The 24,111-nt window shown below is 44.4% G+C and overlaps 1 protein-coding gene and 1 pseudogene across 2 annotated transcripts in view; both read left to right on the top strand.

The window, feature by feature from the left end:
- The window catches only part of LOC135545777 (protocadherin gamma-A11-like), a 236,390-nt gene that overhangs the window by 75,809 nt on the left and 136,470 nt on the right, over positions 1–24,111 (top strand). The window lies entirely within an intron of this gene.
- On the top strand, positions 5,350–9,785 carry LOC135545362 (protocadherin beta-16-like; annotated as a pseudogene).

Genomic DNA, 24,111 nt, shown 5'->3' with positions numbered 1-24,111 from the left:
ATTTGTTTTGGGCACAGTCGGAATAGGAGTTGACGTAACAAGTGACGTTTTGCGATCGGGTAGTGCGAGAAATACCTGGATGTCCAGCGATGACAGCTGTGTGCCAATGTCAGCAGCCGATCCCTTGAGGAAATGTAGATGCGCTCGGAAGGACAGTTAGTTGATGCAGGCTCCCTCTCCAGCTTAGACTCGGGAGGATGGTATTATAGGTGCATTCTGGACAGGACACTCTCCCCAATCGTAGAGATGGGACAGGGCATCAGCCTTGGTGTTTTTTTAACCTGGGCGATAGGTCAGCGTGAAGTTGAACCTTGTGAAGAAAAGGGCCCACCTTGCTTGACGAAGGTTCAGCCTCCTCGCTGTCCGTATGTACCCCAGGTTCTGATGGTTGGTGAGGATGACTAATGGTTCCTTGGCGCCCTCCAGCCAGTGTCTCCACACCTCTAATGCCAACTTCACTGCCAGGAGCTCTCGATCACCAACGTCTTAATTCCTCTCTGCAGGGGACAGTCTCTTAGAGTAATATGCACACGGACACAATTTATGTGGATTACACTGTCGTTGAGACAGAACTGCCCCCACACCTACCTCTGAAGTGTCTACCTCCACCACAAAGGAGATTGTTGGAACTGAGTGTTGAGCAATGGGGCAGAGGTGAAACGTTCCTTGAGTAGACGGAAGGCCCTGTTGGCTGCTGGGCTCCACACCAACCTACGGGGACCACCCTTGAGGAGAGAGGTGAGAGGGGCGACAACGGAGTTGAAGTTCCTGATGAAATGGCGGTAGAAGATGATAAACTCCAAAAACCATTGTAACCCTTCTATGGTGGTTGGGACTGGCCATGACCTGACAGCATCTACTGTCGTGTAGTCCATCCTCAATCCCTGCGGGCTGATTCTTTTGTAGCCTATGGAGGAGACAGTTTTCTGATGAAATTGGCACTTCTTCGCCAGGAGACGTTCCAGGAATGCTCGAACGTGAGTGATGTGATTCTCCAGGGTAGCCGAGTAGACCATGATGTCACCGATATACACAACCACCTGCCGTCCGAGCAGGGAATCCATGTCCTTGAACATCTTGTTAACGAATGCCTGGAACACTGATGGAGCATTGGCTAAACCAAAAGGCATTACCAGGTACTCGTAGTGACCAGACATCATGCTAAACACAGTCTTTCATTCATCCCCCTCTCAGATGCGATCATGTACTCCACAGGTCCAGTCTGGTAAAGAACAGGGCCCCGCAGGGCTGTTCTACGGCTGCCGGCACCAACGGGAGAGGGTAACGGTACTTTTTGATGATTTCATTGAGTCCTCAGCAATCTACACATGGACGTAACCCTTCATCCTTCTTGGCCAAGAAGAAGAAACTTGACTTAATGGCCGACTATCGAGGGCTTGAACAAGGAAAGGAGAGGATGTATGTGATGATGTTAACTTCTTACGGATTAGTGGGACGCTACCATCCCATTTCGACAATTTCCAGTGAAATTGCAGAGCGCCAAATTCAAATTAAATTACTAGAAATATAAAACTTTCATGAAATCACAAGTGCAATACATAAAAATAAAGCTTAACATGTTAATCCAGCCGCCGTGTTAGATTTCAAAAAAGCTTTACGGCAAAAGCAAACCATACGATTACCTGAGGACAGCTCCCAGCACACAAATGCATTACAAATTATTTTCAACCAGGGAGTTTCGACACGAAAGTCAGAAATAGCGATATAATATATGCCTTACCTTTGAAGATCTTTTTCTGTTTGCATTCCAAAACGTCCCAGTTACATTACAAATGGTCCTTTTGTTCGATAATGTCCTTCTTTATATCCATAAAAACTCAGTTTAGCTTGCACGCTTCTGTCAATAATCCACTCGGTTTCCCTCCTTCAAAATGCATACAAAATTAATCCCAAACGTTACCAATAAATTTATCCAAGCAAGTCAATCAACATTTATAATCAAACAATAGGTACCCTAATACGCAAATAAACTATACAATTTAAGACTGAGAATCGTTATTGTCTTTACCGGAGAAAAATACCAAAGAACGCACACTCATTCACACGCTTGGAAACACTACAGCCAAAATGGGAGCCACCTAGAAAAACTACAATTTCTGGCTAATTTTTCCAAAACCCAGCCTGAAACTCTTTCTAAAGACTGTTGACATCTAGTGGTAGCCCTAGGAACTGCAATCGTTCACGATTTCGCCCTATTATAAAAGTGCCAGCCATTGAAATCAGTGGTAGGATTACTTTTTTTTTGTAATTTGGGTTTCGCCTGCCATTTCAGTTCTGTTATACTCACAGACATTTTAACAGTTTTCGAAAATTTAGAGTGTTTTCCATCTAAATCTACCAATTATATGCATATCCTAGCTTCTAGGCCTGAGTAGCAGGCAGTTTACTTTGGGCACGCTTTCCATCCGGACGTCAAAATGCCGCCCCCTATCCCAAAAAAAGAGTTAAGAGAGGAGGCAAAGGTCTGGTCAATATAGTTTCACTAATGCTCTAGGCACAGTACATGAGAGAAAGTCGTGTGACCACTACCTCCATGGGTTCAGGCTCTGATCCAGAGTGTTCACTGAGGGAGGGAGAGAAGCGATGGGCGTACCGACTCGCCCGAATTAGGTTATCCAGACAGATGACCATTGCAATGAGTTGATAGGCCAGTTCCGTCTGGACCTCCTGGCGCAGATCTCTTCTGAATAGTGTAGGACGTGCTGGCTCATTCCATCTACTGGATGCTGCTACTGTTTGGAAGGAGAACATGTACTCGGCAGCCGTCTGGTCCCCCTGCCGTAATTGAAGTAAGCGCTCACCCACCTCTCTGCCCTCCGGGGGAGGATTGAAGATGCACTTGAACAGAGCCATGAACCCCTTATATGAATCTAGCTCCTCTCCTCTCTTCAAAATGGCCATGGCCCACTGCAACGCCCACCCAGTCAGCAGAGAAATAACCGTGGCAACCTTAGACCTCTTTGTACACTCTTGACATTCTCTCAACCAGCTTCATGAGGTAGTCACCTGGAATTTATTCCAATTAACAGGTGTGCCTTGTTAAAAGTTAACTTGTGGAATGACTTTCCTTAAAACTTCTTGGTGCTGAGATCCCGCTAACGGGATCGATATGACAACAGCCAGTGAATGTGTAGGGGGCCAAATTCAAAACAACAGAAATCCCATCATTTAAAATTCCTCAAACATAGAAGTATTTCACACCATTTTAAAGATACACTTGTTGTTAATCCCACCACAGTACACAATTTCAAATAGGCTTTACGGCCAAAGCACCACAAACTATTATGTTAGGTCAGAGCCAAGTCACGGAAAAACACAGCCATTTTTTCAGCCAAAGAGAGGAGTCACAAAAATCAGAAATAGAGATAAAATTAATCACTAACCTTTGATGATCTTCATCAGATGACACTCATAGGACTTCATGTTACACAATACATATGTTTTGTTCGATAAAGTTCCTATTTATATCAAAAACTCTCAGTATACATTGGCACGTTATGTTCAGTAGTTCCAAAAACATCCGGTGATTTTGCAGAGAGCCACATCAATTTACAGAAATACTCATTACAAATGTTGATGAAAATACAAGTGTTATACATGAAACTTTAGAAACACTTCTCCTTAATGCAACCGCTGTGTCAGATTTCAAAAAAGCTTTATGGAAAAAGCAAACCATGCTATAATCTCAATACGGCTCTCAGAGACCAAACAAGCCAAAAAGATATCCGCCATATTGTGCAGTCAACATTAGTCAGAAATAGCATTTTAAATATTCACTTACCTTTGATGATCTTCATCAGAATGTACTTCCAGGGATCCAAGTTCCACAATAAATGTTTGTTTTGTTCGATAATGTCCATCAATTATGTCCAAATAGCTACTTTTGTTAGTGCATTTTGTAAACAAATCCAAAGTCACGAAGCTCGTTCACTAGGAGCAGACGAAATGTCAAAACGTTCTGTTACAGTCCGTGCAAACATGTCAAACGATGTATAGAATCAATCTTTAGGATGTTTTTAACATACATCTTCAATAATGTTCCAACCGGAGAATTCCTTTGTCTGTAGAAAGCAATGGAATGCGAGCTACCTCTCACATGAACGAGCACACTAGCTCAAAGCATTCTGCCAGACCTCTGACTCATTCCCCTCTCATTCACCCCCACTTTACAGTAGAAGCATCAAACTAGGTTCTAAAGACTGTTGACATCTAGTGGAAGCCTTAGGAAGTGCAACATGACCAATATCCCACTGTATCTTCAATAGGGAATGAGTTGAAAAAGGACCAACCTCAGATTTCCCACTTCCGGGTTGGATTTCTTCTCAGGTTTTTGCCTGCCATATGAGTTCTGTTATACTCACAGACATCATTCAAACAGTTTTAGAAACTTCAGAGTGTTTTCTATCCAAATATACTAATATGCATATATTAGCAACTGGGACTGAGTAGCAGGCAGTTTACTCTGGGCACCTTATTCAGCCAAGCTACTCACTACTGCCCCCAGCCATAAGAAGTTAATGCATTTGAGCCAATCAGTTGTGTTGTGACAAGGTAGGGGATGTATACAGAATATATCCTTATTTGATAAAGACCAAGTCCATATTATGGCAAGAACAGCTAAAATGAGCAAAGAGAAACTACATTCCACCATTACTGTTCGACAGTGTATACATATTTTATCCAGTCGGGACTAACACTCCAAACAGCCTACCCTACTGCGCTGAGTCATCCGCATGGTCCTAAAGCACACCATCACATTCCAATAATAAAACTGGGGGGAACAACGATGCAATTTCAGAATATGGGGGGGACATGTCCCCCATCCCCAGGGAAAGTTGCGCCCCTGGACAAACAGATTGTTTTTATCGGCTGAAATGTAACTGGAGAATGAGAAGAAAAGTGAGATTTCCTCTTTTACGGGTATAGCTGTCCAGGTGTTATGTTCTGTTATGTGCAGATTGCCTTCATCCTCGTTTATTCTGGCTGTCTTGATCTTCTATGTCTATTTCATGAGCTTGGTCCGATAGTGTGCTTTGCATTTTATCAAATCGATAATGGGTGAGTCCGTGTGTTGTAAATTTAAAACATGCAATTTATGATGTGCGCTCAAAGTGTCGCTGTTCACCAGCTGAGCAACTTCATGTTGACGAATACAACGCTCTGGGTTGTTCACTGCGCTGCAGAAAATCGTGGGGACCGGACGTTTGTTAGTGTTTTCTCGGCTTGATTGGAATTATGTTCGATTGAAAACTATATCTTCACTTTGGATATTTGCATATAGTGACGCACATAAGTGCAGCCTTATTTCTCCACCGTTCTTATCTAAGGATGGAGCACAAAATATTCACAGTGACAGGCCTGGTCTGTGGCTTTGTTTTCTTTCTTCGACCGCTGCACTCCGCCAATGGAGACGTGAGCTATTCTTTTCCAGAGGAGATGAAACGAGGATCTGTTATTGGAAATATAGCCAAGGATCTCGGGCTGGAGGCGAGCGGACTGTCCGCTCGTAAGGCCCGTATTGATACCGAAGGAAACCAAAAACGGTATTGTGACATTAATCTGAGTACCGGGGATTTGATTGTTGCTGAAAGGATTGACAGAGAGGGGCTTTGTGGCAATAAGGCTTTGTGCGTTATAAACCAGGAACTTGTATTGGAAAATCCTTTGGAGCTGCAACGTATTAGCCTTCATGTTCAAGATATTAATGACAACTATCCACAATTTAACGAGGAGATGATAGATATGGAAATATGGGAATCTGCAGCTAAAGGCACTCGATTCTCATTGGAGGAGGCTCATGACGCGGATATAGGACAGAACTCAGTTCAAAGATACACACTTGAAAGGAATGACAATTTCGTTTTGATTGTAGATAGTCATACTGTGGATCTTGTTCTAGAGAAGGAGCTTGATCGAGAACAAAAGCAGGATGTTAAATTATCGCTTACAGCTGTAGACGGAGGCTCTCCGCAGAGATCAGGTACTGTACTCATACACGTCACTGTACTGGATGCTAACGATAACGCCCCAGTGTTTAGCAAGGCCGTCTATAAAGCCAGTCTGCCTGAAAACTCCCCTTTAGATACTGTAGTGGTTACAGTGAGTGCTGCGGATGCAGATGACGGAGCAAATGGGGAGATCACGTATGACTTCGGTCATGTTTCAGAAGACGTAAAGAAAATATTTTCTATCGACCGTAAAACAGGAGACATACGAGTTATTGACACTATAGATTTTGAAGAATTTTCATCATTTGAATTGCGAATCAAAGCTAAGGATGGTTTAGGGTTAGCATCATATTCTAAAGTCATAATAGACATCACAGATGTTAATGACAACGCCCCTGTGATTTATCTACAATCTCTGGCCAACCCCATACCTGAGAACGCGTCTCCTGGTACAGAGGTGGGCATCATTAACGTGCAGGATAGAGACTCTGAGAATAACCGACAGGTCCGCTGCTCCATTCAGCAAAACCTTCCCTTTAAGCTGGTGCCATCCATCAAAAACTACTATTCTCTGGTGACGACGGGCGAACTGGACCGGGAAGTAGTGTCTGATTACAACATCACAATCACTGCCACCGACGAGGGCTCTCCACCTCTGTCCTCCTCTAAAACTGTTCCGTTATCTGTAGCTGACGTCAACGACAACCCACCTGTGTTTGAGGAACAGTCCTATAAAGCCCACGTGACTGAAAATAACAAACCCGGTTCCTCCGTGTGTTCCGTTACTGCACGGGACCCAGACTGGAGACAGAACGGCACAGTGATTTATTCTCTCTTTCCCGGTGAGGTGAACGGTGTCCAAGTGTCCTCGTTTTTATCCGTTAAAGGAGACACGGGGGTGATCCACGCTGTGAAGTCGTTTGATTACGAGCAATTCAGGAGTTTTAAATTCCAGGTGGTGGCCAGAGACAACGGTTCTCCTCCGCTCAGCAGCAACGTCACGGTCAGTGTGTTCATAACGGATGTGAATGACAACTCTCCTCAGATACTATACCCCGCCCCGGAGGGGAAATCCTTCATGACCGAACTGGTCCCCAAAGCTGCGCACGAGGGCTCTCTGGTTTCCAAGGTGATTGCGGTAGACGCGGACTCCGGCCAGAACGCCTGGCTTTCTTATCATTTAGTCAAATCCACTGATCCGGGACTTTTCACTATTGGTCTCCACAGCGGAGAGATCAGGACACAGCGGGACATTTCTGAATCTGACAGCATGAAACAGAACCTCATTGTGTCAGTGAAAGATAACGGACAGCCCTCTCTCTGCCACCTGTACCATGTATTTAGTGATTTCTGATAACTTGGCTGAAGTGCCAAAACTGAAAGATATCGCTTATGATGAAAACAATTCCAAACTCACCTCTTATCTGATCATCGCGCTGGTGTCCGTCTCCACCTTTTTCTTCACCTTCATCATTGTCATCCTGACCGTGAAGTTTTGCCGCAGGAGAAAGCCCAGACTGTTGTTTGACGGAGCGGTCGCCATCCCCAGCGCGTATCTCCCTCCCAACTACGCAGAGGTGGATGGCGCAGGAACTCTCCGCAGCACTTACAATTATGACGCATACCTGACGACAGGCTCGCGCACAAGTGACTTCAAGTTCGTCAGATCTTCCAATGACAACACGCTGCTTGTGGACCAGACTCTGAGAACAACTCCAACAATCTTTACTGAAGCATTTGATGACTCCCAGGGGTCCCCAGAGGTAGGCCTCTCTATTCAATTGTGTTACGCGTTTGATGTGTTTTCTAGGCCAACATTTCTAATCACAATGTAGAACAGATGGCAGATGTGAGGTGAGAACGTTTTTGGAAGGGTGGAGCAATTTAGACAGAAGGATGAGATGAGAAGCCTGTTTTGATAGTGTTTGCCTCCTTGCTGCAGTTGGCTGCCACTTTCCATGTCACTGAACACCCCTTATACATATGCGACACGACATAATCATTATTTTCCTTTGTTCCTTCTAATGATTTATATATGTCACATCACGTGCTAACAGATGTGTAGAAATGGTTTAGCTGTACTGCGCTAGTTAATGTGTACAGTTGTCTTGCTAATATTTATGTGAACATGTCTGTTGTTGAAGTGACCTTATAGACTTTTCCAACCACTTGTTGACAACCTTTATTCTTCAAACCTCTTTAAATGTAAAGTCCCCATATTTGGGGACCTTATTGGATTTGTTTTATTCAATTCTGTCTGGTATGAGAACGGTAGCCCCTATCTGCAAAAGCAGGATGTCTGCGGAAAGCTGAATATCTTGGCTATTGATCTGTGCCTTAAATTATTTTGTGTGACTTACTACCATATTTAGGAATACGAATGTATACGAGCAGGCCGAGGGTATGACCTCATTTCAAGGTTTCTGCTACCTTCATTCCGGTTAGCGTTGTGAAGCATAAATTAAATAAACACGGAATATGTTGATTCGAAAACCAGGACTCCAAAGATAATGAGGATGTCTTATGAAAGAACACATATGGAATAATTTAGTAACCAAAAAAGTGTTAAACAAATCAAAATATATTTTAGATTCTTTAAAGTAGCCAACATTTGCCTTGATGACATCTTTCCACACTCTTTGCATTAGCTTCATTCAGCTTCAACCAGCTTCATAATAATAAGAGACTTGCTTGGGCCAAGAAACACGAGCAATGGACATTAGACAAGTGGAAATCTGCTCTTTGGTCTGATGAGTCCAAATTTGAGATTTTTGGTTCCAACCTCCATGTCTTTGTGAGACGCAGAGTAGGTGAACGGATGATCTCCGCATGTGTGGTTCCCATCGTGAAGCATGGAGGAGGAGGTGTGATGGTTAGGGGGTGCTTTGCTGATGACACTCAGTGATTTATTTAGAATTCAAGGCACACTTAACCAGCATGGCTACCAAAGCATTCTGCAGCGATACGCCATCCCCTCTGGTTTGTGCTTAGTGGGACTATCATTTGTTTTTCAACAGGACACCTTCCGGCTGTGTAAGGGCTATTTGACCAAGAAGGAGAGTGATGAAATGCTGCATCAGATGACCCTGCCTTTGCATTCACCCGATCTCAAACCAATTAAGATGGTTTGTGATGAGTTGGACCGCAGAGTGATGGAAAGGCAACCAACAAGTGCTCAGCATATGTGGGAACTCCTTCAAGAGTTCCCACATATGAAAAAAATGCATTCCAGTTGAAACTGATTAAGAGAATGCCATGAGTTTGCAAAGCTGTCATCAAGGCAAAGGGTGGCTACATTGAAGAAATCTAGAATTTAAAATATATTTAGATTTTCTTACATTTTTTGGGTTACTACATGATTCCGGATGGGCTATTTCATAGTTTTAATGTCTTCACTGTTATTCTACAATGTAGAAAATAGTAAAAATAAAGAAAAACCATTGAATGAGTAGGTGTGTCCAAACCTTTGACTGGAACTGTATATATATATATATATATATATATATATCCTTTTCCTTCTCTATTAACGATGACCAGAGAGCTCTTCACTTCGTGACCCTTTGATTACCAGCAGGCCAGTCACTATAAGGTGGGAGTCACAGCTCAAGATGATGGTACCCCTCCTCTTTCCAGTACCTGCACTGTGAGGGTGTTCATCGGTGACCATAATGACAACATACCCGTTGTTCTGTAACCTGTCCAATCATCTGGCTTCATGCAGAGGACCTGCTGCCACTGGAGGCACCTAAAAGTTACCTGGTTACCAAAGTGGTTGCTGTGGACGCCGACTCCGGCCATAACGTGTGGCTCTCCTAAGCACCGCAGCCCAACCCCTTCACCATTGGCCTGCACAGTGGAGAAATCAGGACTCTGAGGCTGTTTTGAAGAGCAGGACTAGCCTAAACAAACCCATGTGATCATGGCAAGGGACAACGGGCTTGAGTTCCTCTCAGCCACTGCAACAGTCAATGTAGTTTTGGCCTGTTTTGAACAGGCTCTTTGAATTCACAGATGAATTCCCTCACAGGCAAGCTTTATTTGATAATCGCCCTGGTGACCATGTCTTCTCTCCTACTCCTTATGATCAGTGCAGTCGTGTACTTCAAGATGTGTAGACGTGGGTTCATGTACTTCGTGTCCAGCCTCCCTGTTTTCCCCACAGGCGTGGGACTCTCCTTAAAGATGACAGTTTCAACTGTTTTCTGACCACTGGCTCGTGGAAGGGGCCTTACGTTTTGGGTGTTCCATAGACACAGACACATTGAGGAAAACAGCATGGCCAATCAGAAAGACACAGTCCCACGTACAAGACACAGCTAGTCTCAAGGTGAGCCTTGGGGAATGAACTTCTGATGATGTATCTCATTAAGTATCAGTTATTGCAAAGCACATGGCGTGGGTCAATTACTCATTGATCATTTAAAAGGATGAAAAGTAAGTCAATAGCCTCAGACATTCGTGCTGTTTGTCCAACATAGTCCACATCTAATGTGTCTCGTCAGTATCTCCATAAGTCAACTTTTATTATTTTTATGCTATGATTCAGATTTCTGAGGAGTCAACCTGGTGTTCTCTCTCTCTCTCTCTCTCTCTCTCTCTCTCTGTCTCTGTCTCTGTCTCTGTCTCTGTCTGTCTCTCTCTCTCTCTGTCTCTCTCTCTCTCTCTCAATTCAATTTGCTTTATTGGTGTGACGTAACAATGTAAATATTGCCAAAGAATACTTTGGAGATGTACAATATTAACATAATTTAAATAATAATAATCAATATTGTCAACGGGACAATAGTAACAACAATAATCAAGGGTCAAAATAACCATACAATGGACATGAACAATGGCTTAGAGGACACATGCAGGTTGGTTGGTCTGTCAGACACTGTCCCTCAACTTATGGCAGGCAGCAATGTAGTGCGCTGCCAACCCACAGTTCTCTGCATCCTCCCCCAACAGGACGGGTAGCCTATTCTCATCAGAGAGGTCTTTGAAACCTTGAATGAGGGTTTTAAATTTGGGAAAATGACAGTAATTGTTGTATATTTGTTACATGTTGTCAGGAAATGCAGCTTCGTCTCAGCCTTTCCTCTACAGGGATCCAGGTTTTCCTGTCTACCCTTCTCAATGGGAAGGCTGTGCTCACTGAGCATGTACTTTGTCAAGGTTTTTCTAAGGTTTTCATCACTAACCATGGTCAAATACCCAGTGTACTGTCCATTTAGGGCCAGACTGCACTGCCTTTTGCTTTGTGCTTGTTTTCCAATAAGTAATGCGTTTTGTTTTGACTGCGTTGTAGTTCGGTTTATTCTGACTGATTGGATGTTCTTGTCCTGAGGCTTCAGTGTGTTAGTAGAACAGGTTTGTGAACTCAGCCCCAGGACCAGCTGGATGAGGGGACTCTTTTCTTTGCTCAGCTCTTGGCATTGCAGGACTTGTTAATGTTATGAGAGGGGGTCACTGTCTTTTAGATGCTTCCAAAAGTTATTTGCTATTTTTGTAGCCTTTATTATTAGTGGATATTAGCCTAATTCTGCCCTGCATGCATTGCTTGTAGTTTTCCTCTGGACATGTAGGGGAATCGTACAGAACTCTGCATTTAGGGTTTCAAGTGAGGTGTTTGTCCCATTGGATGAAATCTTGTTCTGTAAGTGGACCCCACACCTCGCCGCCATCAAGTTCAATTTGTTCAATAACACATACAATTTATTTTAGCCACATTTTTATTAGTATTTTAATTTGGGTTTTTTTAATGGCGGGAAAGTATTCAGACCCCTTGTCTTTTTCCACATTTTGTTAAGTTACAGCCTTATTTGAAAATGGATGAAATAAAATATAATCCTCATCATTCCACACAATACCCCATAATGACAGAGTGGAAATAGGTTTTTAGTCATTTTTGCAAATGTGTTAAAAATAAATAACAAATACCTTATTTACATAAGTATTCATACCCTATGCTTTGAGACACGAAGTTGAGCTCAGGTGCATCCTGTTCCCATTGATCATCCTTGAGATGACTGGAGTCTTTCCTGTGGTAAATTCAATTGATTGGACATGATTTGGAAAGGCACACACCTTTCTATATAAGGTTCCACAGTTGACATTGCAAGTCGGAGCAAAAACCAAGCAACGAGGTCGAAGTAATCGTCCATAGAGCTCAGAGACAGGATTGTGTCGAGGCACAGATCTGGGGAAGGGTACCAACACATTTCTACATAATTGATCATCCCCAAGAATACAGTGGCCTCCATCATTCTTAAATGGAAGGAGTTTGGAACCACCAAGTCTCTTCCTAGAGCTGGCCGTCCGGCCAAACTGAGCAATCGGGGGAGAAGGGCCTTGCTCAGGGAGGTGACCAAGAACCTAATGGTGACAGTGACAGAGCTCCAGAGTTCCTCTGTGGAGATGGGAGAACCTTCCAGAAGGATAACCATCTCTGCAGCACTCCACCAATCAGGCCTTTATGGTAGAGTGGCCAGTCAGAAGCCACTCCTCAGTAAAAGGCATGTGACACCCCGCTTGGAGTTTGTCAAAAGGCACATAAAGACTCACAGACCAAGAGAAACAAGATTCTCTAGTCTGATGAAACCAAGATCGAACTCTTTGGCTTGAATGCCAAACGTCACATCTGGAGGAAAGCTGGCACCATCCCTACGGTGAAATATGGTGGTAGCAGCATCATGCTGTGGGGATGTTTTTAAGCGACAGGGACTGGGAGACTAGTCAGGATCGAGGCAAAACTGAACGGAGCAAAGTACAGAGACATCCTTGATGAAAACCTGCTCCGGAGTGCTCAGTACCTCAGACTGGGGCTCCCCAAATACAGGAGTGCCAAGCTTGTAGCGTCATACCCAAGAAGACTCAAGGCTGTAATCGCTGCCAAAGGAGCTTCAACAAAGTACTGAGGAAAAGGTCTGAATACTTATGTAAATGTGAGATTTCAGTATTTTTTTATTTAAGGAATTTGCTAAAATTTCTTAACCTGTTTTTGCTTTGTCATTATGGAGTATCGTGTGTAGATTGATGAGGGCAAAAACAAGTATGTATAACCGTAACAAAATGTGGAAAAAGTCTAAGGGTATGAATACTTTCTGAAGGCATTGTATTTTGTACCATTTGAGAACTTTGGTCCAATTCCCTGAGATTTGCATCTTCTCTGGAAAATCATTATTTTAGTATTTTTGGGGTTTACTGCCAGGGCCCAGGTCTGGCAGTACTGCTCCAGCAGGTCCAGGCTTTGCTGTAGGCCATGTGCTGTGGGTGACAGCAGGCACAGGTCATCTGCGAAGAGCAGGCATTTAACCTCTGAATTGTGGAGACTAATACCAGGGGCTGAGGATTTTTCTAGAATAGTAGCCAATTCATTGATGTAAATATTGAGGAGTGCAGGGCTCAGATTGCAACCCTGGCGAAGGCCCCACCCCTGGTTGGTTAAAGAATTCTGTTATTTTTTTGCCAATTTTTATGCTGCACGTATTGCCTGTACACATTGATTTAATTATGTCATTTGTTTTACCCCTTACACCACTTTCAATAACTTTGTTGAACAGTCGCTTATGCCAAATAGAATCCAAATATTTTTGGAAGTCGATAATGCAAGCATACATGTTAGTATTATTTTGGTGGACATGTTTGTCTATCAGGGTGTGTAGGGTGTAAATATGATCGGTCGTGCAATGTTTTGGTATAAATCTAATTTGGCTTTTACTCAAGACATTGTGCTTATTAAGGACGTTTAGAACTCTTTCATTTCTAATACCACAGAAAACCTTCACCAGGTTACTGTTCACACACATGCCTCTGGAATTGTTAGGGTCAATTAAAGATTGGGGTTAGGAGTCCTTGATTCCAGATGTCAGGGACATAACCTACACTCAGGATCAAATTTGAGGGCATGAACATTCTTCTTGAGCTCCTGGTCAGCACTTGGGGAGTCGAATGGATTTTGATTGTCCTTTTATAGCTTTTTTGAATGAATAAAACTAATTTTCATTTACAATGATGGCCTACCTGGGAACCATGGGTTGCCTTGTTCAGGGGCAGACCAACAGATTTGTACCTTGTCAGCTTGAGGATTTGATCCAGCAACCTTTTGGTTACTAGCCCAACACTCTAACCACTAGGCTACCAGCCACCCCATATTCTAATCCATTCAACTTCGAATCAGTCAAATTCAATCAAATGTATTTATAAAGCCCTTTTTACATCAGCCGATGTCACAAAGTGCATGGATTTGGCATTGTTCTGCTTTTGCATCAATTTGAACGGTGTTGTAGAGTGCGTTAAAATGGGTTGTCCACATGTCAACATTTTGTATCGCTAATTCCTCTCGTTTAGATTCTTTGTGGTTTTTCACATTTTGCCAGAAGTTGTTTGTGTTTATAGACTCCTCAATGAATGTCAGCTGCTTGCTGTTGTATTGTGCCTTTTTTGGTTCTGAGTGTTACGTTTATAGAGTTTTAGGTCACAGTAATTAAGGCGTAATTCACCGTTATTTGAGTCTCTGTGCTTTTGTTTGTCATCTGTCATCAATGTTTTTGTACTGCTAGATTGATGCCTCCTTTACTGTGAGTGAATGTGGTATCCAGAAAGTTATCTTAGACTGTTTGGATATTTTGGTTACTGGTTGCTTTCTGGTATTCTTCTGTGCTGTTTTGGGCCCATCTGTATGAATTTCTGATTTTGTACAGCTTACAGGGCTGTGCATGTGGGGTTGTTTCCATGTCTGTTCTTTTGAGGAACAACATAATTTGGCTGTGATCAGACAGAGGTTTTAGTGGCTTGACAGTGAATGAGCTGAGAGAGAAAGGGTCAATGTCTGTGATCATATAGTCTACTGTACTGTGGCCAAGAGGTGAGCAGTAGGTGAATCTCCCCAAAGAGTCCCCCCGTAACCTACCATTGACAAAGTACAGACCCAGGCTTCGACAGAACTGCAACAGATCCCTTCCGTTTTTGTTGATGGTGCTGTCACTGTTGTTTCTATGGGGGATGTCACAACAGTTAGAAACAGTGTGGCCTGTAATAAAGCTGTCCCCTCGTGTGGCCGTTACATTGTGTTCCCTGGGCCTGGAAATGGCACGTCTCTTCCTCAAGGGTGGGGAAGATCTCCTCTGACTAATATGGGGATTCTCGGGGGGGAATATATATATATATATATATATATTGCGCAAAGGAACACACCGTTTTCTGTCAGTACAAGTAATTTTTTCAGTTTTAACCAATTGTGATATTTCCCAATTTTGAGGGGATCAATTAGATGTTGTAGTTGGGATTTGTACCAAATGATCAGTCCTCCATAGTCTCTGCCTCTATTGAGCTGTGATGGCACAATTATCTCTCTATAGCCTGTGGGACAATGAATGACAATGTCTGCCTTACACCATGTCTCCTGCAGAATGATGATGTCAACATCTTTAAGATTTTTGTTGAACTCCAGTGCCAAACTCTTCAATCCAAAGGTTGATGAGTTTAGGCCCTGAATGTTCCACATGTTAACTAATAGTGAAAAGAAAAAGAAAGAATAGCAGTCAGAAATACAGTACTAATCAAATGTTATTGGTCACATACACGTGATTAGCAGATGTTATTGTGGGGGTTGTGAAATGCTTGTGCTCCTAGCTCCGACAGCGCAGTAATATCTAACAAGTAATATCTAACAAATTTCACAACATATACCCAATACACACAAATCTAAGTAGGAATGAATGAAGACTATATACATTTGGACGAGCAAAGTCAGAGTGGAATGGACTAAGATATGGTATAGAATACAGTATATACATATGAGATGAGTAATGCAAGATTTGTAAACATTATTAAAGTGACTGGTGTTCCATTCCTTCAAGTGGCCAGTGATTTATAGTCTATGCCTATAGGCAGCAAGCAGCCTCTAATGTGCTAGTGATGACTGTTTAAGTTAACAGTCTGATGGCCTTGCGATGGAAGCTGTTTTTCAGTCTCTCGGTCCCAGCTTTGATGCCCTTGCACTGACCTCGCCTTCTGGATGATAGATGGGTGAACAGGCAGTGGCTCGGGTGGTTGATGTCCATGATGATCTTTTTGGCCTTTCTGTGATATCGAGTGCTGTACGTATCCTGGAGGGCAGGTAGTTTGCCCCCGGTAATGCGTTGGGCAGACTGCACCACCCTCTGGAGAGCCTTGCTGTTTCGGGCGGTGCAGTTGCCTACTTGCTTTCAATTGTGCATCTGTACTACTAAGCTGTTCAGAGTGAGATAAACAGGATAACAGTCAGAAATACAGTAACTACAAAGTTGTTCAGAGTGAGAAACAGCACAGTCAGTACTATAGTAACTGCTAAGTTGTTCAGAGTGAGAAACAGGATAACAGCAAACATGAGTTATCTTTTCTTTTCCTTCTTCCTAGCTGTTGTAAGGCTCTCTCCTCATGGTGGCCTTTACCTCCTCAAGTGCTGTGGTAAGGCTCTCTACTCATGGTGGCCTTTACCTCCTCAAGCACTGTGGTAAGGCTCTCTCCTCATGGTGGCCTTTACCTCCTCAAGCGCTGTGGTAAGGCTCTCTCCTCATGGTGGCCTTTACCTCCTCAAGCACTGTGGTAAGGCTCTCTCCTCATGGTGGCCTTTACCTCCTCAAGCGCTGTGGTAAGGCTCTCTCCTCATGGTGGCCTTTACCTCCTCAAGAGCTGTGGTAAGGCTCTCTCCTCATGGTGGCCTTTACCTCCTCAAGAGCTGTGGTAAGGCTCTCTCCTCATTGAGGCCTTTACCTCCTCAAGCACTGTTGTAAGGCTCTCTCCTCATGTTGGCCTTTACCTCCTCAAGAGCTGTGGTAAGGCTCTCTCCTCATTGTGGCCTTTACCTCTTCAAGAGCTGTGGTAAGGCTCTCTCCTCATGTTGGCCTCTACCTCCTCAAGCGCTGTGGTAAGGCTCTCTCCTCATTTTGGCCTTTACCTCCTCAAGCGCTGTGGTAAGGCTCTCTCCTCATGGTGGCCTTTACCTCCTCAAGCACTGTGGTAAGGCTCTCTCCTCATGGTGGCCTTTACCTCTTCAAGAGCTGTGGTAAGGCTCTCTCCTCATGGTGGCCTTTACCTCCTCAAGAGCTGTGGTAAGGCCCTCTCCTCATGGTGGCCTTTACCTCCTCAAGAGCTGTGGTAAGGCTCTCTCCTCATGGTGGCCTTTACCTCTTCAAGAGCTGTGGTAAGGCCCTCTCCTCATGGTGGCCTTTACCTCCTCAAGAGCTGTGGTAAGGCTCTCTCCTCATGTTGGCCTTTACCTCCTCAAGAGCTGTGGTAAGGCTGTGGTAAGGCTCTCTCCTCATGTTGGCCTTTACCTCCTAAAGAGCTGTGGTAAGGCTCTCTCCTCATTGTGGCCTTTACCTCCTCAAGAGCTGTGGTAAGGCTCTCTCCTCATGTTGGCCTTTACCTCCTCAAGAGCTGTGGTAAGGCTCTCTCCTCATGTTGGCCTTTACCTCCTCAAGAGCTGTGGTAAGGCTCTCTCCTCATGTTGGCCTTTACCTCCTCAAGAGCTGTGGTAAGGCTCTCTCCTCATTGTGGCCTTTACCTCCTCAAGAGCTGTGGTAAGGCTCTCTCCTCATTGTGGCCTTTACCTCCTCAAGAACTGTGGTAAGGCTCTCTCCTCATGTTGGCCTTTACCTCCTCAAGAGCTGTGGTAAGGCTCTCTCCTCATTGTTGCCTTTACCTCCTCAAGAGCTGTGGTAAGGCTCTCTCCTCATGTTTGCCTTTACCTCCTCAAGAGCTGTGGTAAGACTCTCTCCTCATGTTGGCCTTTACCTCCTCAAGAGTTGTGGTAAGGCTTTACCTCCTCAAGAACTATGGTGGCCTTTACCTCCTCAAGTGCTGTGGTAAGGCTCTCTCCTCATTGTGGCCTTTACCTCCTCAAGAGCTGTGGTAAGGCTCTCTCCTCATGTTGGCCTTTACCTCCTCAAGAGCTGTGGTAAGGCATGTTGGCCTTTACCTCCTCATGTTGGCCTTTACCTCCTCAAGAGCTGTGGTAAGGCTCTCTCCTCATTGTGGCCTTTACCTCCTCAAGAACTGTGGTAAGGCTCTCTCCTCATGTTGGCCTTTACCTCCTCAAGAGCTGTGGTAAGGCTCTCTCCTCATTGTTGCCTTTACCTCCTCAAGAGCTGTGGTAAGGCTCTCTCCTCATGTTTGCCTTTACCTCCTCAAGAGCTGTGGTAAGACTCTCTCCTCATGTTGGCCTTTACCTCCTCAAGCGTTGTGGTAAGGCTCTCTCCTTATGGTGGCCTTTACCTCTTCAAGTGCTGTGGTAAGGCTCTCTCCTCATTGTGGCCTTTACCTCCTCAAGAGCTGTGGTAAGGCTCTCTCCTCATTGTGGCCTTTACCTCCTCAAGAGCTGTGGTAAGGCTCTCTCCTCATTGTGGCCTTTACCTCCTCAAGAACTGTGGTAAGGCTCTCTCCTCATGTTGGCCTTTACCTCCTCAAGAGCTGTGGTAAGGCTCTCTCCTCATTGTTGCCTTTACCTCCTCAAGAGCTGTGGTAAGGCTCTCTCCTCATGTTTGCCTTTACCTCCTCAAGAGCTGTGGTAAGACTCTCTCCTCATGTTGGCCTTTACCTCCTCAAGCGTTGTGGTAAGGCTCTCTCCTTATGGTGGCCTTTACCTCTTCAAGTGCTGTGGTAAGGCTCTCTCCTCATTGTGGCCTTTACCTCCTCAAGAGCTGTGGTAAGGCTCTCTCCTCATTGTGGCCTTTACCTCCTCAAGAGCTGTGGTAAGGCTCTCTCCTTATGGTGGCCTTTACCTCTTCAAGAACTGTGGTAAGGCTCTCTCCTTATGGTGGCCTTTACCTCTTCAAGAGCTGTGGTAAGGCTCTCTCCTCATTGTGGCCTTTACCTCCTCAAGAGCTGTGGTAAGGCTCTCTCCTCATGTTTGCCTTTCCCTCCTCAAGAGCTGTGGTAAGGCTCTCTCCTCATGTTGGCCTTTACCTCCTCAAGAACTGTGGTAAGGCTCTCTCCTCATTGTGGCCTTTACCTCCTCAAGCCCTGTTGTAAGGCTCTCTCTCTCAGCTCCTGGACAAGTTCTTTAGCTGGGTCCTGCACTGGTTGATCTGGTCCTGTAGAAGCTCTGTGTCTGGGCTGAAGGGGGTGTAGCGGGGGGCTAATATTTTAGCTCATTAACTCATACCTCTAACAGAGCCAGTCTGTCTCTCAGCAGACTGATGGTGGTGTGGTCTTGGCTCTGGTGGTTGTAGATGGGCAGGGGGAGGGGGCTAGGATAGACCTGTTGGTGGATCTGTGTTTGTGCTCCTGCTGTTGGAGTTCCTGAGGTGAGGTTGGTGTGCTGTCCTGGTGCATGACAGTGCTGTTCTGTTTCCGGGTTCTCCCTCTGCATGCTGTGTTTAAAATGGATTATTTTATTTTCTGAATTAATTTCTGCTGGAAATTTAGAAAACTGGGGTGCTGCTTGCTTTGCCTCAGTGGCCATGTTGCTATGGTTACCACCAGTAAACAGTTGGAGCTCGCCAGTAAGCTAGCTGACAAATTTGAATTTAGCTAGCTAGCACAATTAAGATTGCTCTTTTAACTTGCACTCTGTCTTTCCCTTCTGTGTTGATCTTCAGTTGAACAATTTGATTACCTATATATTTTTTTGTACAAAAGCTGAATAATTTACACACATCCAGGTATTTTCCTCAGGTGCTGAAGTTGAAAGCAAACTCATGGAAACAGAAAGGAAAATGCTGTACACTGCTGCTCATTTTCCCAGGTGATACTTATTTGTGACAACGTTTCGACCCTTAGTTCTTCATCAGGCATCCTAAGGTCAAAACATTATTATAAATAAAATCATCTGGGAGCATGAGCAGCAGTGTCCAGTGTTTTCCTCTCCATTTTCAAAATATTTGTTTTGCTAATTTAATCATGTTACACCTACAACCTACCGTGGTTAAAATTCAACACCTACAGTGGTTATATCACACCTACAGTGGTTAGGTCACACCTACGGTGGTTAGGTCACACCTACATCCTACCGAGGTTGTCACACCTACAGCCTATGGGGGTTGTGTCACGCCTGCAACCTATGGGGGTTGTGTCACACCTGCAACCTATGGGGGTTGTGTCACACCTGCAACCTATGGGGGTTATGCCACACCTACCGGGGGTTATGCCACACCTACCGTGGGTTATGCCACACCGATGGGGGTTATGCCACACCGATGGGGGTTATGCCACACCTTCAGTGGTTATGTCACACCTACAGGGATTGTCACATCTTCAGTGATTATGTCACACCTACAGGGATTATGTCACACCTTCAGTGATTATGTCACACCTACAGGGATTATGTCACACCTACAGGGATTATGTCACACCTACAGGGATTATGTCACACCTTCAGGGATTATGTCACACCTTCAGGGATTATGTCACACCTTCAGGGATTATGTCACACCTTCAGGGATTATGTCACACCTACAGTGGTTTTTTTTTTATTTTACTAGGCAAGTCAGTGAAGAACAAATTCTTATTTTCAATGACGGCCTAGGAAAAGTGGGTTAACTACATATTCAGGGGCAGAAGGACAGATTTGTACCTTGTCAGCTCGGGGATTCGAACTTGCAACCTTTCGGTTACTAGTCCAACGCTCTAACCACTAGGCTACCTTGCCTCCCCTATGTCACACCTACAGTGGTTATGTCACACCTACAGTGATTATGTTACACCTACAACCTATAGTAGTTATGTCGCACCTACAGTGGTTATGTCGTGCCTACAGTGGTTATGTCGCACATACTGTGGTTATGTCGCGCCTACAACCTACAGTGATTATGTCACATCTACAATCTACAGTGGTTATGTCACACCGACAGTGATTATGCTACACCTACAACCTACAGTGGTTATGTAACACCTACAACCTACAGTGGTTATGTTACACCTACAACCTACAGTGGTTATGTCGCACATACCGTGGTTATGTCACACCAACAACCTACAGTGGTTATGTCATGTCTACAGTGGTTATGTCACAACTAATTAGCTATCATATTACCTGTCATTGAAAAGGTAAGATCAGGGAAAACGCAGTTACAGGAAAAGGTCAGAGGTTCAGTGTTGCTGTGTTGCCGTGTCCTCGTCAGTGCATGGACTATGTGTTCACATGAAGGCCTTGGATAGAGCCAGTGATCTGGCTATTCTCAGTACAGCGGTTAAACTGTTATGCAGTGGTTAGTGTGTGTGTGCGTGCGAGTCCTCAGCACAGAGAGGAGTGGAGAGCTTGTCTTATTGGTTAGATTTCCATGTGAACCCATGTGTGCTCATGTTATGGCTGCAGGCCCAGTAGTATTCCACATTTCAGACATAGGAGGAAGCAACATAGGAATCATCAACAGCTTTATGTCTGCTCTGCTGTCCTGGAGCCATTGCCCAGCCTATGTGATACACATTGTGTTACGTGGATTTAACTAGTGCCCAATCTTTTCCTGTTCAGGTCATGTGATCAGGAAACACTCCTGGGCCTAAGTGTTTGCATTGTGTTGAGTTGTGTGGTACATTTCAAATGTCTTCTGTTTACTTACTTTTGATTTCCTGCAGGCTCTGGTTTAGTCTGAATAGTCCTGATATTTTGCATTGATCAGGCAGGAGTAGACGAATGTGCTCACACTGTACTGACAAATTGTAAAAAGCCCCCACTGCATTGTTGGAATGCTCAGTACTTATCAGTACTCTGTTGTTGCCTCCTCACTAATCCACCACATCAGATGCTCTGTTATGGAAACAGAATTTACCAGAATTATTCCACATGAAACTGCTGTGCAATTCATCTGGTCCAACTTTTGTGTACCATATCAAACAAGCATTGAAATGTCTTCCTAACAATCTGTTTTTTTCCTCTCTCTTTTTTTTTGTCTTTCTCTCTGGCATCCCTCTCCCTCTGAATGGACCTCCTCTACATGGATAACAGGTAAGAAACGTTTACTTTTCTAAATGTTGTTTGTAAAGCACACACACAATGATCTTCACTGGATCAGGAACAACAACAGTAACTAAGGCAGTAGGTGTCAGTTACTGTGTCTCATAAACTCACATGTAGACAATACTCTATCGACAGAGTCACTGGGATCATTTAAGGCCATCTATCTCTCTGTCTCTGTCTCACTCTCGCTTCCTCTGTCTCTCTGTCTCTCTCTGTCTCTCTCTGTCTCTCTCTGTCTCTCTGTCTCTCTGTCTCTCTGTCTCTCTCTCTCTCTCTCTCTCTCTCTCTCTCTCTCTCTCTCTCTCTCTCTCTCTCTCTCTCTCTCTCTCTCTCTCTCTCTCTGTCTCTCTCTCTGTCTCTCTCTGTCTCTCTCTGTCTCTCTCTCTCTCTCTCTCTCTCTGTCTCTCTCTCTCTCTCTCTCTCTCTCTGTCTCTCTGTCTCTCTCTCTCTCTCTCTCTCTGTCTCTCTCTCTCTGTCTCTCTCTCTCTCTCTGTCTCTCTCTCTGTCTCTCTCTCTGTCTCTCTCTCTCTCTCTCTCTCTCTCTCTCTCTGTCTCTCTCTCTCTCTCTCTCTCTCTCTCTGTCTCTCTGTCTCTCTCTCTGTCTCTCTCTCTCTCTCTCTCTCTGTCTCTCTCTTGCTTTCTTTCCTGCTCTCTCTTTCTTACCCACTCCCTCTTTCCTTCTCTCTCTTTCTCTCTTTCCCAATGCATTTTCTCTCTCCATTGTCCCCCCTTCCAAACAGCAACTATTTTGTATCTTGCTTTGTAAATTTCCAAAGAAAGTATGCATCAATGCAAACTCTATCTTTTGAAAGTAGCTTTTTATTACAAAACAAAGAAAGTAAAGTTCCAATTAACAGCCCCTGTGGTAGTCTTAAAACAGTGTTATAATTTCAGTGTGTGCAATGCACGTCTAGACCTACTTTCATCTGGCATTCATATTTATACCACTTCCTCCTGGTCTGGGGCCACCAACCGTAACATGTGGTTTGTGCCCTACGTAACATGTGGTTTGTGCCCTACATAACATGTGGTTTGTGCCCTACGTAACATGTGGTTTGTGCCCTACGTAACATGTGGTTTGTGCCCTACGTAACATGTGGTTTGTGCCCTCGTAACGTAACATGTGGTTTGTGCCCTACGTAACATGTGGTTTGTGCCCTAAGTAACATGTGGTTTGTGCCCTACGTAACATGTGGTTTGTGCCCCCTAACATGTGGTTTGTGCCCATGTGGATTGTGCCCTACGTAACATGTGGTTTGTGCCCTACGTAACATGTGGTTTGTGCCCTACGTAACATGTGGTTTGTGCCCTACAAACAGTAACATGTGGTTTGTGCCCTACGTAACATGTGGTTTGTGCCCTATGTAACATGTGGTTTGTGCCCTACGTAGTAACATGTGGTTTGTGCCCTACGTAGTAACATGTGGTTTGTGCCCTACGTAGTAACATGTGGTTTGTGCCCTACGTAGTAACATGTGGTTTGTGCCCTACGTAGTAACATGTGGTTTGTGCCCTACGTAACATGTGGTTTTGCCCTACGTAACATGTGGTTTGTGCCCTACAAAACGTGGTTTGTGCCCTAGTAACATGTGGTTTGTGAACGTAACATGTGGTTTGTGCCCTACGTAACATGTGGTTTGTGCCCTACGTAACATGTGGTTTGTAACATGTGGTTTGTGCCCTACGTAACATTGTGTAACATGTGGTTTGTGCCCTACGTAACATGTGGTTTGTGCCCTAAAACATGTGGTTTGTGCCCTACGTAACATGTGGTTTGTTACGTAGTAAGTGGTTTGTGCCCTACGTAGTAACACATGTGGTTTGTGCCCTACGTAACATGTGGATTGTGCCCTACGTAACATGTGGTTTGTGCCCACGTAACATGTGGTTTGTGCCCCGTAACATGTGGTTTGTGCCCTGGTAACATGTGGTTTGTGCCCTACGTAGTAACATGTGGTTTGTGCCCTACGTAACATGTGGTTTGTGCCCTACGTAACATGTGGTTTGTGCCCTACGTAACATGTGGTTTGTGCCCTACGTAACATGTGGTTTGTGCCCTACGTAACATGTGGTTTGTGCCCTACGTAACATGTGGTTTGTGCCCTACGTAACATGTGGTTTGTGCCCTACGTAACATGTGGTTTGTGCCCTACGTAACATGGTTTGGTAACATTGGTTTGTGCCCTACGTAACATGTGGTTTGTGCCCTACGTAACATGT

Source organism: Oncorhynchus masou, chromosome 9 (genome assembly GCF_036934945.1).
Source record: "Oncorhynchus masou masou isolate Uvic2021 chromosome 9, UVic_Omas_1.1, whole genome shotgun sequence".
Taxonomy (NCBI): Eukaryota; Metazoa; Chordata; class Actinopteri; order Salmoniformes; family Salmonidae; genus Oncorhynchus; species Oncorhynchus masou.
Note: the sequence above shows the minus strand (reverse complement) of the source record. Positions and strands in the feature narration are given on the sequence as shown.